Source organism: Anolis sagrei, chromosome 3 (genome assembly GCF_037176765.1).
Source record: "Anolis sagrei isolate rAnoSag1 chromosome 3, rAnoSag1.mat, whole genome shotgun sequence".
NCBI lineage: Eukaryota > Metazoa > Chordata > Lepidosauria > Squamata > Dactyloidae > Anolis > Anolis sagrei.
This window is the reverse complement of record NC_090023.1, coordinates 8,893,078-8,906,261: the sequence shown is the minus strand read 5'-3', so window position 1 is coordinate 8,906,261 and position 13,184 is coordinate 8,893,078.

Here is a 13,184-nt window from a genome sequence, read left to right as displayed (position 1 = left end):
GATGGACAGGTAACTTGCCCTATGACTGCAACCAAAGGAAGCCACCTTTCTGCAAAACCCTGAAACCTTGGACTGCAAGCAAACATTTAATACAAAGAAAATAAAGTTGGAGCTCCTGGTACAGCCGTACCAGAACATAATTAAAAAGCAGCAAAGTAAAAAACACTTTAAAGAAATAGGTAAATCCAATTAGATAAACAGGAACAAAATAGTCCAGGGTAAAGCTCAGCAATGTCCATGAAAACGAATATAAATCCGGAAAACCAGGAAACATTAATCCAAGGCATGAATATGTAGTCATAAAATCCAAGAATCAAAACCATGAAACAAGAAATACTTAAGCATGAATCTTCCAAGCTAGTGTTCCATGAAACAAGGACAAGAATTTAACTTGATTCCAAATGATGTTTCATCTGATTATATATCCCCTGCTTGGGACTTTTATCCCCTCGTTAAGCTATCCCAAGCACTCAGAAATTGGTTTCGCTTCAATTGAGATTCCCTTATCTTTTTCTGTTGGAGCCTAGCAGGGCGCCGAAGCTACTGTTCAGCTTGTCTGTTTTGACTAATCTCCTGCCGTCTATTTGCTCATTAACTTCTTCAGGTGCCGAGTTCTTTTCAAGCCCCAAATCCTGGGAACTCACTGGTGGCAATTCAGGGAGTACACCATCATCCCCACACCCTTCAGGGACATTCTTATGGGAAACTACACTTTGAACAGGGATCTCCTGTTCATTATATGCATCAATATTATTGACCAAACCACTGCCATCTTGTAACTCATTGACATCACTCTCCATATCCAAAGCACCATGATCCTGAAACACAATCACAAGTTGAGCTCCAACAATGAGCTGCTGAAGGAGTTTATCCACATGGACAGAGAAAGACAATTTTAAATCTCCCGTAAAAGGACATTATGTGAGTTGATGCAACTGACCACATTGTATATATGTTGCTCTGAACTATGAAGAGTAAACTACTTGTTCTTTATTGTTCACCTGTGTGGCATATTTTCTTTCTCTGGCAAGGCAATGTGTGGACTGATCGAAGGTGAAATACACATGGTTTATTTTACACTAGCTGTCCCCTGCCAGGCGTTGCTGTGGCCCAGTCCGGTGATCTGGAAAAGAAAGTAATGAGAAAGTGTTGATTTCTAATATATGTAATGTCTTGATGCTTGTGGGTAAACAGTATTTCTTGCTGTTTCTTTGTCAGTGTTGATTGTCTGGTTTGCCTACTCTGGAACATGCAACATATAATTGTCCTTCTTTAGGAGTCCCTTTCAAATCTATGATACTATATCTGTGTGTGTGTTTGTGTGTTTGTGAATCATATGTTGTTCATTCGTTCAGTCGTCTCCGACTCTTCGTGACCTCATGGACCAGCCCACGCCAGAGCTCCCTGTCAGCCGTCACCACCCCCAGCTCCTTCAAGGTCAGTCCAGTCACTTTGAGGATGCCATCCATCCATCTTGCCCTTGGGCGGCCCCTCTTCCTTTTGCCTTCCACTTTCCCCAGCATAATTGTCTTCTCTAGGCTTTGCTGTCTCCTCATGATGTGGCCAAAGGACTTCCACTTTGTCTCTAGTCTCCTTCCCTCCAGTGAGCAGTCGGGCTTTATTTCCTGGAGGATGGACTGGTTGGATCTTCTCGCAGTCCAAGGCACTCTCAGCACTTTCCTCCAACACCACAGCTCAAAAGCATCTCTCTTCCTTCGCTCAGCCTTCCCTAAGGTCCAGCTCTCACAGCCGTAGGTGACTACAGGGAATACCGTGGCTTTGACTAGGCGGATCTTTGTGAATCATATATATCTATCTATATCTGTGGATGGATGGCTGTCAGGAGGGTTTTGATTACGTTTTCTTGCCCCGGTGAAGGGAGTTGGACTGGATGGCCTTAAGTATTTTCTGTTGGTCATGGGGGTTCTGTTTGGGAAGTTTGCCCCAATTCTGTCGTTTGTGGGGTTCAGAATCCTCTTTGATTGTAGGTGAACTATAAATCCCACTAACGACATCTCCCAAATGTCAAGGTCTATTTCCCCCAAACGCCATCTGTGTTCATATTTGGGCATATGGAATATTCGTGCCAAGTTTGGTCCAGATCCATCATTGAGTCAACAATGCTCTCTGGATGTAGGTAAACTATAACTCCAAAATTCAAGGTCAATGCCCACCAAACCCTTCTACAGTTTTCTGTTGGTTTTGGAAGTCCTGTGTGCCAAGTTTGGTTCAATTCCATCGTTAGTGGAGTTCAGAATGTTCTTTGATTGTAGGTGAAATATAAATCCCAGCAACTACAACTCCCAAATGACAAACTCAATATTTTTGAGTGATAGTCACTCATTGGGTTAGTAGGTATCTTCTGGCCAAATTTGGCGGAAATTCGTCCAGTGGTTTTTGAGTTATGTTAACCCCACAAACGAACATTACATTTTAAAAAATATAGATTTCACAACATTGTTTTGTTGTTGTGCATCTTCAAGGTGTTTCTGATGTATGGTGAACTTAAGACATAGGTATTGTCGAAGGCTTTCATGGCCGGAATCACTAGGTTCTTGTGGGTTTTTTCGGGCTATATGGCCATGTTCGAGAGGCATTTCTCCTGACGTTTCGCCTGCATCTATGGCAAGCATACTCAGAGGTAGTGAGGTAGCAAGACATAGGGTTTTCGTGGGAAGTTTTGGTCAAGTAGTTTCCGACTTAGGGCAACCCTATCATGGAACTTTCATGCAAGATTTGTTTGTTGAAGGTTTGTCATTGTCATCCTCTGAGGCTGAGAGAGAGTGACTTGCTCAAGGGACACCAGTGGCTTTCCATGGCCAAGCAGAGATATGAACTTTGTTCTCCAGAGCTAGAGCCATGACACAATGCTAGTTCTTGTTTTTCTTCTGTATCAGACATGGGCAAACTTGGGCCCTCCAGGTGTTTTGGACTTCAACTCCCACAATTCCTAACAGCCCATTGGAGCTGAAGTCCAAAACACGTGGAGGGCCCAAGTTTGCCCATGCCTGCTCTGGAGTAATCCATGGTTTCCAGTGTTTTTATTTAAGAATATTTATATTCTCCCTCAAAATCGATTCCAGGTTTAGAAAGCCCTCAACTATGAATACGTAAACCACAAAGAATAGATAAGAAGGCCGATAAAGCAGCAATCGGTCTTCTGCAAAGAAGAATATGCATCTGGTATGAATTCCCCTTTTTTCCCAATCTGGAGTCAGTGTTCTGAAGTTTGTTTTTAATCTGGTTGCAGTCATGCCTCGGTTGCCGTGACGCCTTGAATCTCAGTTTCCTGAGATATGAGTTTTTGGGAACTGTAGGTAGCAGAGGAGGAACACTACTCTGTGATGGAAGCCAATTCAGTATACTGGGAAAGGGGAGAAATAGGGGTCATGATCATGATGGCAATTTGTAAAAAGAAAAGTGGGCCGTGGTGGCACAACCGATTAAATCATTGTGCTGCTGAACTTGTTAACTTGAATGTTGGCAGTTTGAATCTATGGGACAGGGTGAGCTCCTGCTGTTAGCCCCAGCTCCTGCCAGCCTAGCAGTTCAAAATCATGCAAATGTGAGTAGATCAACAGGTACTGCTTCAGCAGAAAGGCAAACAGGTGCTTCAAGCAATCATGCCAGCCGCATGATCAGGAGATGTCTATGGACAACATAGGCTCCTTGGCTTGGAAATGGAGATGAACATCTTCCCCAGAGTTGAAGATGAGTACTGCCTCCAGAAGCTGGAGATGAAAGGAGAAGCCTTTGCCTTTGTCTGTGAATTTCTGTCTCAATGTATCAAGGCATTGAGTGTTTGCCTGTGTTTGTGTTTGTATATATACCGTAATCCACTCTGAGTCCTCTCAGGGAGAAAGGGCTAAATATAAATACATTATTATTATTATTATTATTATTATTATTATTATTATTCGAAACACAACAAGATTACTACACAGCAAAAAAAGATCACTATACCGGCTGTTGTATTGAATCACACACCAGACACTTCCAAGGTGTCTAGGACTGTGTGATGTATTGATTAATAATGCATGCAGATCTGAGTAGAGTGGCCTTTTGCGCAGACACGTTGTAATTCTGTCAGTGCCAATTGTGTTTAAGTGCAGGCCAAGGTCTTTAAGCACTGCACCCAGTGTGCCAATCACCACTGGGACCACCTTTATGGGCTTGTGTAGAGTCTTGGCAATCTGATCTTTAAATTCTCATAGCATGTTAACTTTTCCAGTTGTTCAATCCTGCTGTGTTGTTCAATCCTGCTGTGTTGTTCAATCTTCCAGTTGTTCAATCCTGTTCAATCCTGCTGTGCATATGTCTCTGTATCTGAGTAGAGTGCAGATCTGAGTAGAGTGGCCTTTTGCGCAGACACGTTGTAATTCTGTCAGTGCCAATTGTGTTTAAGTGCAGGCCAAGGTCTTTAAGCACTGCACCCAGTGTGCCAATCACCACTGGGACCACCTTTATGGGCTTGTGTAGAGTCTTGGCAATCTGATCTTTAAATTCTCATAGCATGTCAACTTTTCCAGTTGTTCAATCCTGCTGTGTTGTTCAATCCTGCTGTGTTGTTCAATCTTCCAGTTGTTCAATCCTGTTCAATCCTGCTGTGCATATGTCTCTGTATCTGAGTAGAGTGCAGATCTGAGTAGAGTGGCCTTTTGCGCAGACACGTTGTAATTCTGTCAGTGCCAATTGTGTTTAAGTGCAGGCCAAGGTCTTTAAGCACTGCACCCAGTGTGCCAATCACCACTGGGACCACCTTTATGGGCTTGTGTAGAGTCTTGGCAATCTGATCTTTAAATTCTCATAGCATGTCAACTTTTCCAGTTGTTCAATCCTGCTGTGCATATGTCTCTGTATCTCTCTACATGAAGCTTAGGGCCTGTCTATACCATCAAATTAATCCAGTTACAATGTATCGTGGCGATACATTGCTTTGAAATGTCCCCTTTCAGCCTCCTTTTTCCCAGAAGAGAGAGGGATTATGACTTCCCTTGATCAGGACACTAGGCTCCTATTGATGCAACCTCGAATCTATTGGCTGTTTATTTATTTATTTATTTATTTACTATATTTATATACTGCCCCTCTCAGCCCACAGGCGACTCGGGTTTACGGTCAGCATTAAAGACATAAAATATTATTAAAACAGTTAATTTAAATATAAAACCAAATAAAACAATCAATATCAATAAAAACATGTATCAGTTTGAGTCTCCTTGTTAAAAGCATTATCTAATAGCATCGTCCAGTCATTCCGTTTTTTCTCTCTCTGTCTGTTATATTGTATCTGCAAACACTTGCTCAAAAAGCCAAGTCCTGACTTTTTCGGAGAGTTAAAAGGGAAGGGGGCAATCTAATATCCCTAGGGAGGGCGTTTCACAGCCGAGAGGACACCACTGAGAAGGCCCTGTCCCTCATCCCTGCCGGATGTACTTGTGACGAAGGTGGGATCGAGAGCAGGGCCTCCCCAGACAATCTTAAAGTCCTGGAGGGTTCATAAGGGGAGATGCGTTCGGACAGGTAAGTTGATAAGTAAGGTAAGTTGTTTTAGCTGATGCATCACATTGTGATGCAGTTGTTTCAAAACTGGTGGCACAAAAACCTCAATGTGGAAAGTTTTTTCTCCTCTTTCAAAGTGACTGGGCTTGGCTGGGGAGTGGGTGGGTGGGAGCCCCAGTGCAACTTTTAAGAAGATACAAGTCATGTGAGGAACTCCCCAAGGTGCTGATCCTATATTGGCTAGATCTTGCAAAATCTGGACTGCTTCCGAAGGTGATGAATTCCCTTCTTTGGAGGTCTAGAAATAGAATTTGAATAGCCATCTTTTGGGAGTGCTTAACTTGAGTTTTCTTGCACAGCAGAGGGTTGGACTAGATGTAGATGGGTTTTTGTTCCCTTCCAGCTCTAAGAAGCCATTTTTTTATTTTTCAACTTTCTCCAAATCCAAATATTCTTTACTATGAAAACAGTTTGGGGAGTGCAGCAGAATGCCTTGGACTCTCACTCGTTGGAGGTATTTACATAGAGTCAGAGGTTCTCAACTTCTGGGACCCCAGGTGTTTTGGCCCATGACTCCCAAAAATCCCAGCTAATTTATGAATTTTTTATTTATACCCCGCTACCATCTCCCCATGGGACTCGCTGCTGTTTATCAGCTGTTAGGATTTTTGGGAGTTGCCCAAAACATCTGGGGACCCACAGGTTGAGAACCACCTGTCATTTTTGGGGAGTGCTTTATTTATATATCCTTGGAGTCCCTTTCCCTTCATATGTGTGTGTGTGTGTGTATAGGTATATACATACACACACACACACACATTTTGTTTGTTTTATAGTGTGTACAAGAAATAAAACGCATGATCAAGAAAGAAAAGAAAAACAGCTAAGCTGCTAAACTTGTTGACCGAAAGTTTGGTGTTTCAAATTCAGGGAGCGGTGTGAGCTTCTGCTGTCAGCCCCATCTTCTGCCAACCTAGCAGTTTGAAAACATGCAAATGTGAGTAAATCTGGGGGGAAGGTAATGGCACTCCATGCAGTCATGCTGGCCACATGACCTAGGAGGTGTCTACGGACCACGCTGGCTCTTTGGCTTAGAAATGGAGATGAGTACCAACCCCCAGAGTCAGACATGACTGGACTTAATGTCAAGGGAAAACCTTTACCTTTACCTTAAAGGGAGTTTGGATGGCCATCTTTTGGGAGTGCTTTCCTTGTGTATTCTTGCATAGTAGGGGTTTGGATCCAATGTTTGGATCCAAAAGGTGATGGACTTTTCCTCTTTGGAGAACTCTAAAGGGAGTTTGGATGGCCATCTTTTGGGAGTACTTCACTTGTGTATTCTTGCATAGCAGGGGTTTGGATCTAATGTTTGGATCCAAAAGGTGATGGACTTTTCCTCTTTGGAGATCTCTAAAGGGAGTTTGGATGGCCATCTTTTGGGAGTGCTTTACTTGTGTATTCTTGCATAGCAGGGGTTTGGATCCAACGTCTTTTCTGGTCCCTTCCATCTCTAAGAATGTTTTAGGCTTTTAAATTGCAAATTTCTCCAGTTCCACCTATTATTTAATGTAAGAACTATAGGAGAGTGTAGTAGAGAGCTTCAAAGGGTGATGGGCTCTCCTTCTCTGGAGGACTTTGGAGCATCATCTTTTGGGAGTGTTTCAGTTGTGTATTTCGACTGGTCGGTGGTTGGACTAGATGTCATTTGCGACCCCTTACAGCTCTAAGACTGCACGATGCAGCCTCCAAATCTCCTCCAGATCCAGGCTTCCTTTGCTCTTCTTTCCATTGCTAGAACATCTTCCTCCTGATCCTTCAGTGGCCCTACGCCCGGCTGTGCTGTCTTGTGTTACGGATATTTCAGAGCAAATTGGCCCCTGCCGGGGACATTCCCCAGAGATTAGCCAGTTCCCTTCCAGAATGCCAAGCAAGCCGTGAGATAAATAAACAACTCCTTTGGAGAAGATCGCTTTAAGCAGGCTGGGGATGTAAAGGAAACCCGTGAGAGGCTACCTTTGGTAATCCACAGATACTTGGAGCATGGTCCGGCCTTTGTAATCAGAGCAACGGAAGACATGTATGGTCATGAAAACAAAAGTTTAATGAGAATCCTATTGGCAAATAGGACTGAAATTTCAGCCTAGAAATTACCTACATTTTCCAAAGGAAGGGTTTACAATCTGGATTATGTCTTTGCTTCATCCTGGGGTCAGAATGTGTGATGTATCACGCACTTGCAATAAATTAAAGACCTGATTAAAAACCTCATTCAATTTATTGAATCAGCATCTGTTTTTCTTTCCTGTTGTGTTTGCATTTCTTTCTAGTTGGTCATCTGACATTGGTGCTTTTCACCTAATTGTCTGGGAATATTTACGGTGTGTATATTACTTACTTACTTACTTAGGTGATCCCTTGTAGCTCGAGGATTATTGCGGTGTCTTGGCAGTGGGTCCGTAGGTGGTGTTGCACCTCAGAGTAGATTCACCTTGCTGACATCACCAAAACTGTACACAGACTGAAGTCTTTGTAATTTATTGAAAAATAAAAGATAAATGTTCTTAAAAACAAGTTCCAAAAGATCAATAAGGCATAGCACTATAAAGCAGGAATCCAAGAGGCACCAATAAAACAATCTCTCATGAGAACATGACAAAGTCCCAAGACCATGGACACAAGAACTACAAGGTAATCCAGGCAAACGAGCACAAGCTGCTTGGTTGAGCACAAAGGTTTGTTTTCAAACACACTGCTTAATACCCTTTGCAACACATGAAAGCATTTCTTTGGCCTCCGACCTCCTTCTTGTTGGCTATTCTCACACTCCTTCGAACTCTGAATTCCAAACGGTCAGCCCGATCTAAGGTTCTCATTTCCTCAAGGTCAGGCTGCTCATTAGTGTCAGCCTGGTTGCCTTCCTGCCTACTATCAGGCTGAGAACTGCCCTCCTTTTCTGAGTCAATTTGCACCTAGCTAGTTTCAGTATCAAAAACATAATTCCCTGCTGTGAGAAACTGAACTTGCACACCCTGTTCCTCATTGTCTACAACAGGAACATTTTGAACCTGATTGTGAACCTGAATCCCATCATCCTTGTCAGAGTCACTCTGAGACCCCATCTGAGTCACAACACTATCAGTCTGTGATTCCAGCTGAGTCACAACAGGTGGCTGTGGAGCCCTATTCTTGACCCGCATGTGAGGACATTGGTTTCCAGACGGAAGGCGGTCCCATTCGGGATTGGCTTGACGTGCCTTCCTCTTCCCCTTTTGGCCTCCATTTGTGTCTCTTTGAATTCTGCAGCACTGCTCATCACAGCTGGCCTCCAGTTCAAGTGCTCAAGAGCCAGGGCTTCCCAGTTCTCGATGTCTATGCCACAGTTTTTAAGGTTTGCTTTGAGCCCATCTTTAAATATATTTTCTTTAACAGTGTTTCTCATACAACTTGGTTTCTATACATTTGATCATCTTGATTGCATTTCTCTGGACACATATCTTTCTTGAATTGTGGTGCCCAGGTGGACCCAAGATTATTCCAGGTGAGGTCTGATCAGTGCTTCTCAAACTTTGTTGTTTTGAACTTCAACTCCCACAATTCCTAACAGCTGCTAAGTGGCTGGGATTTCTGGAAGTTGAAGTCCAAAACAACTGAGGGGCCAAACATTGGGAACCACTGATCTAATAGGGCTGGGCTTTAGCACAGCTGGAAAATCACCTGCAAACAGCTTAGAGCTATAAGTAGAGAAATTAGGTACTGCTAAAAAGCGGGAGAGGTATTTTATGACACCATAAAATAAAAAGATCAGAAAACATGCCTGGCAACCAAAGGGAAGGAGGAAGTCCTGATGGTTCCTCATCATAGAAGATGGAGCGACAGCACCCCCCCTGTGGCTGGATTTGAGCACAACTCCAAGGTGCCAAAATGCGGGACGTCGACACAACATACCTCCTTTCTGTATGTCTGTTTCTGTTCTGTCTGTCCAAACAGCATTGAATGTTTGCAGTGTATGTGTACTGTGATCCATCCTGAGTCCTCTTGGGGAGATAGGGTGGAATATAAATAAAGTGTTTTTGGTGTTGTTGCTGCTATTATTATTATTATTATTATTATTATTATTATTATTATTATTATATGCTTCTGTGGATACAACCTAGAACCACATTGGCTTTTTTAGCTGCTCATGTTCAGCTTTTGTTTTGTCCCAGTTTTAAAATCTGATGAACTTGGGAGAGTTTGGGGACAGAGGGATGAGATCTCAAAACATGGTCAGGTTCCTATAGGAAAACACTCATGTTCAGAAAGGAGATTCCATCTGAACATGAGGAAGAACTTCCTGTCTGTGAGAGCCGTTCAGCAGTGGAACTCTCTGCCCCGGAGTGTGGTGGAGGCTCCTTCTTTGGAAGCTTTTAAACAGAGGCTGGATGGCCATCTGTCAGGGGTGATTTGAATGCAATATTCCTGCTTCTTGGCAGAATGGGGTTGGACTGGATGGCCCATGAGGTCTCTTCCAACTCTTTGATTCTATGATTCTAACACAACATTCAAATAATCTAGACATGAGCTTTAACCACCAAAACTAGCCCTTCAAATATAGGCTATGTGACCTCTGTGTTTCTGTTCTTTTTTCATGGCCAGGCACTCCAATTTGTTCTCTCTATCGGTGAGCATTTCCGCAATGATAAAATGGAGGGTGAGGAAAACTCCATCGATCCATTGTGGATTTGCCATTGCCCCCGGCTGTGATAATTCTAATCCTCTAACGCTATTAAAACCAAGGAATGCTTCGTGCCCATCCTTGTTTTATAGGCTGTACCTATTAAAGGGGGACTAAGGCTTGGATGAGCCTCTACGGAGGAATTAGACATGATCCTGAAGTGTAAAAATGCATCAATTAGAAATCAGTAAGTAAAGTTCCTATGTTTGGAAGTAAATGCTGGACAGCGAGGAAATATGGGAATGCATAGAGCTCAACAGTACGGTAATGCTCAAGATCCTGCAAGGAAGACTCCAGCAATACACGGAGCGAGAGTTGCCAGATGTACAAACTGGGTTTTGAAAAGGCAGAGGAACAAGAGACAAGTTGCCAGTCTCCACTGCATAATGAAGAAAGGCTATTTCTGTTTTATTGACTTATTCCAAAGCCTTTCACTGTATGGATCATAATAAATTGTGGCAAGGTCTTGGTGGGATGTATGGGGAGACCAAGCCACCTTGTCTCTCTCCTGAGAAATCTGTATAATGTCCAAGTAGCAACAGTAAGAACTGACCATGGAACAACAGACTGGTTCAAGATTGGGAAAGGTGTATGACAGGTTTGTATCCTCTCACCAAATGTATTCAACTTGTAGGCAGAACACATCATGCAATGTACGGAGCTTGACGAATCCAAGGCTGAGGTGAAAATTGCTGGAAGAAACATTCACAACCTCAGGATTTTGATTCAGAGGGTGCTGAGTTTGATTTGGGGGGGAGGGGGCTGAGTTTGATTCAGTGGGGGGGGGGGGAGGTGTGCTGAGTATCTACCCTAGCAAACCTTTTGCATCGTTATCCCAATACCCCCATGCATATGGGATATATTGAGCATGGTGATAAGATCATGATATGAATAAACATAACAGTTTAAATAATGTAGTAATAAGGCTTTCTCGCAGACCACCATGAGAATTTCGGGGGGGAGGGGACTGAAGCTAAGAGATACATGCCTGTGCAGATGATACCACTTTAAGGACCAAAAGCGAGGAGGAGCTGAGGAGCCTTCTAACCAAGGTGAAATAAGAAAGTGCAAAAGCTGGGTTGCAGTTAAAGATCCAAAAAAACCTAAAATTCTGGCAACCAGACTGATTGATAACTGGCAACAGAAGGAGAAAACATGGAGGTAGCGACAGACTTTGTATTTCTAGGTGCAAAGATGCAGACTGCAGCCAGGAAATCAGAAGACATTTACTTCTTGGGAGGAGAGCAATGACCAATCTTGATAAAATAGCGAAGAGTACACTGACAACAAAGATTCGCATAGTAAAAGCAATGGTATTGCACATAGTAACCTATGGATGCGAGAGTAGGACCATAAGGAAGGCTAAGTGAAGGAAGATAAGACGTTTTGGAACTGTGGTGTTGGAGGAAAATTCTGAGAGTGCCTTGGACTGCAAGGAGATCCAACCAGTCCATACTTCAGGAAATAAAGCCCAACTGCTCACTGGAGGGAAGGATAGTAGAGGCCAAGATGAAGTCCTTTGGCCACATCATGAGAAGACAGGAAAGCTTGGAGAAGACAATGATGCTGGGGAAAATGGAAGGAAAAGGAAAAGGGGGCGACCAAGGGCAAGGCAAATGGATGGTATCCTTGAAGTGACTGGACTGACCTTGAAGGAGCTGGGGGTGGTGACGGCTGACAGGGAGCTCTGGCATGGGCTGGTCCATGAGGTCACGAAGAGTCGGAAACGACTGAATGAATGAATGACAACAACAGCAAGAGCTCTTTCCAGCCCCAGTCTCAAAAATTGTCTCCAGGTTTTGCCTCCTGTTTCCCATGAGCTTAACAGGCAAGGTTTACTAGCAAAGCCAAAGTTGTTGGGAGGTCTGATCAATTAATGACTACTAACTTCAGGAAATAAATTGGGATAAGTAAGTGCAAGGCTTCTTGAAGTGACTGGCTTGATCTTTAAGGAGCTGGGGGTGGCCACGGCTGACAGGGAGCTCTGGTGTGCGCTGTTCCAGGAGGTCACGAAGAGTCAGAAGCGACTGAACAAATAAACAACAGAGCTCACACTGGTTTGGGGATTCTTCTGACATATGTAGTTAGAAAAATCATTTGCTCAAGCTTTGATTTTAATCTCTTGCTACCCAAAGCCTATTTTTTTAATCTGTTCTGTTCATTCGTTCAGTCGTCTCCGACTCTTCGTGACCTCATGGACCAGTCCACGCCAGAGCTCCCTGTCGGCCGTCACCACCCCCAGCTCCTTCAAGGTCAGTCCAGTCACTTCAAGGATGCCATCCATCCATCTTGCCATTTTTTTTAATAGTGTGGGTTTTATTTCCTTCTTTTTACTCAAAATCCAGACCTGTTTCTTATATTTGGCTGGCAGTTTTGTGAAGCAAATACTTTTCTTCTGACCCAGATGCCTGATTCTTCCATTTGGTTTTGTTTTCTAGGCGTTGAAATGCTCATCTGAGAATAATTCCTCCCAAGTCTTGGAAGCATTCAGAATGAAAACATTCACATGCTCCGGCTCATGAATCCACATGTGTGCCGAGGGTCACCAGCCAAAGGAGATGCAATGTATCCCCAGCTGGGTCACTACTGGGAAATGTCATTGGGCAACACTCTTCCAAATGAGGTGGACACAAAAACACACACACACTCCTCTTTCATTCTCTTTATCTGCTCCATCACCATTGGTCCAAAAGTGGGTGTGGGTTAGTAGCTGCAGCAGGGAAGCGGTGCCTGCAAAGGATCGGAGGCCAATTTCCTTCTCATAATAATGCCAAATACTTCCATATTTTTCCTCTGCAGCTTTTCATCAAGTCTTTTCCGACTTCTGACAACCTGATTGCAAACCTATCACAGGGTTTCCTTGCCAAAATATGTCGCCTTCCAAGGCTGAGAGTATGTGACTTGCCTGAGAAAATGGAATCTCCTTCTTTGGCAGGGAGATAAGCAGAAGATGGATGGTCCTCTCTCA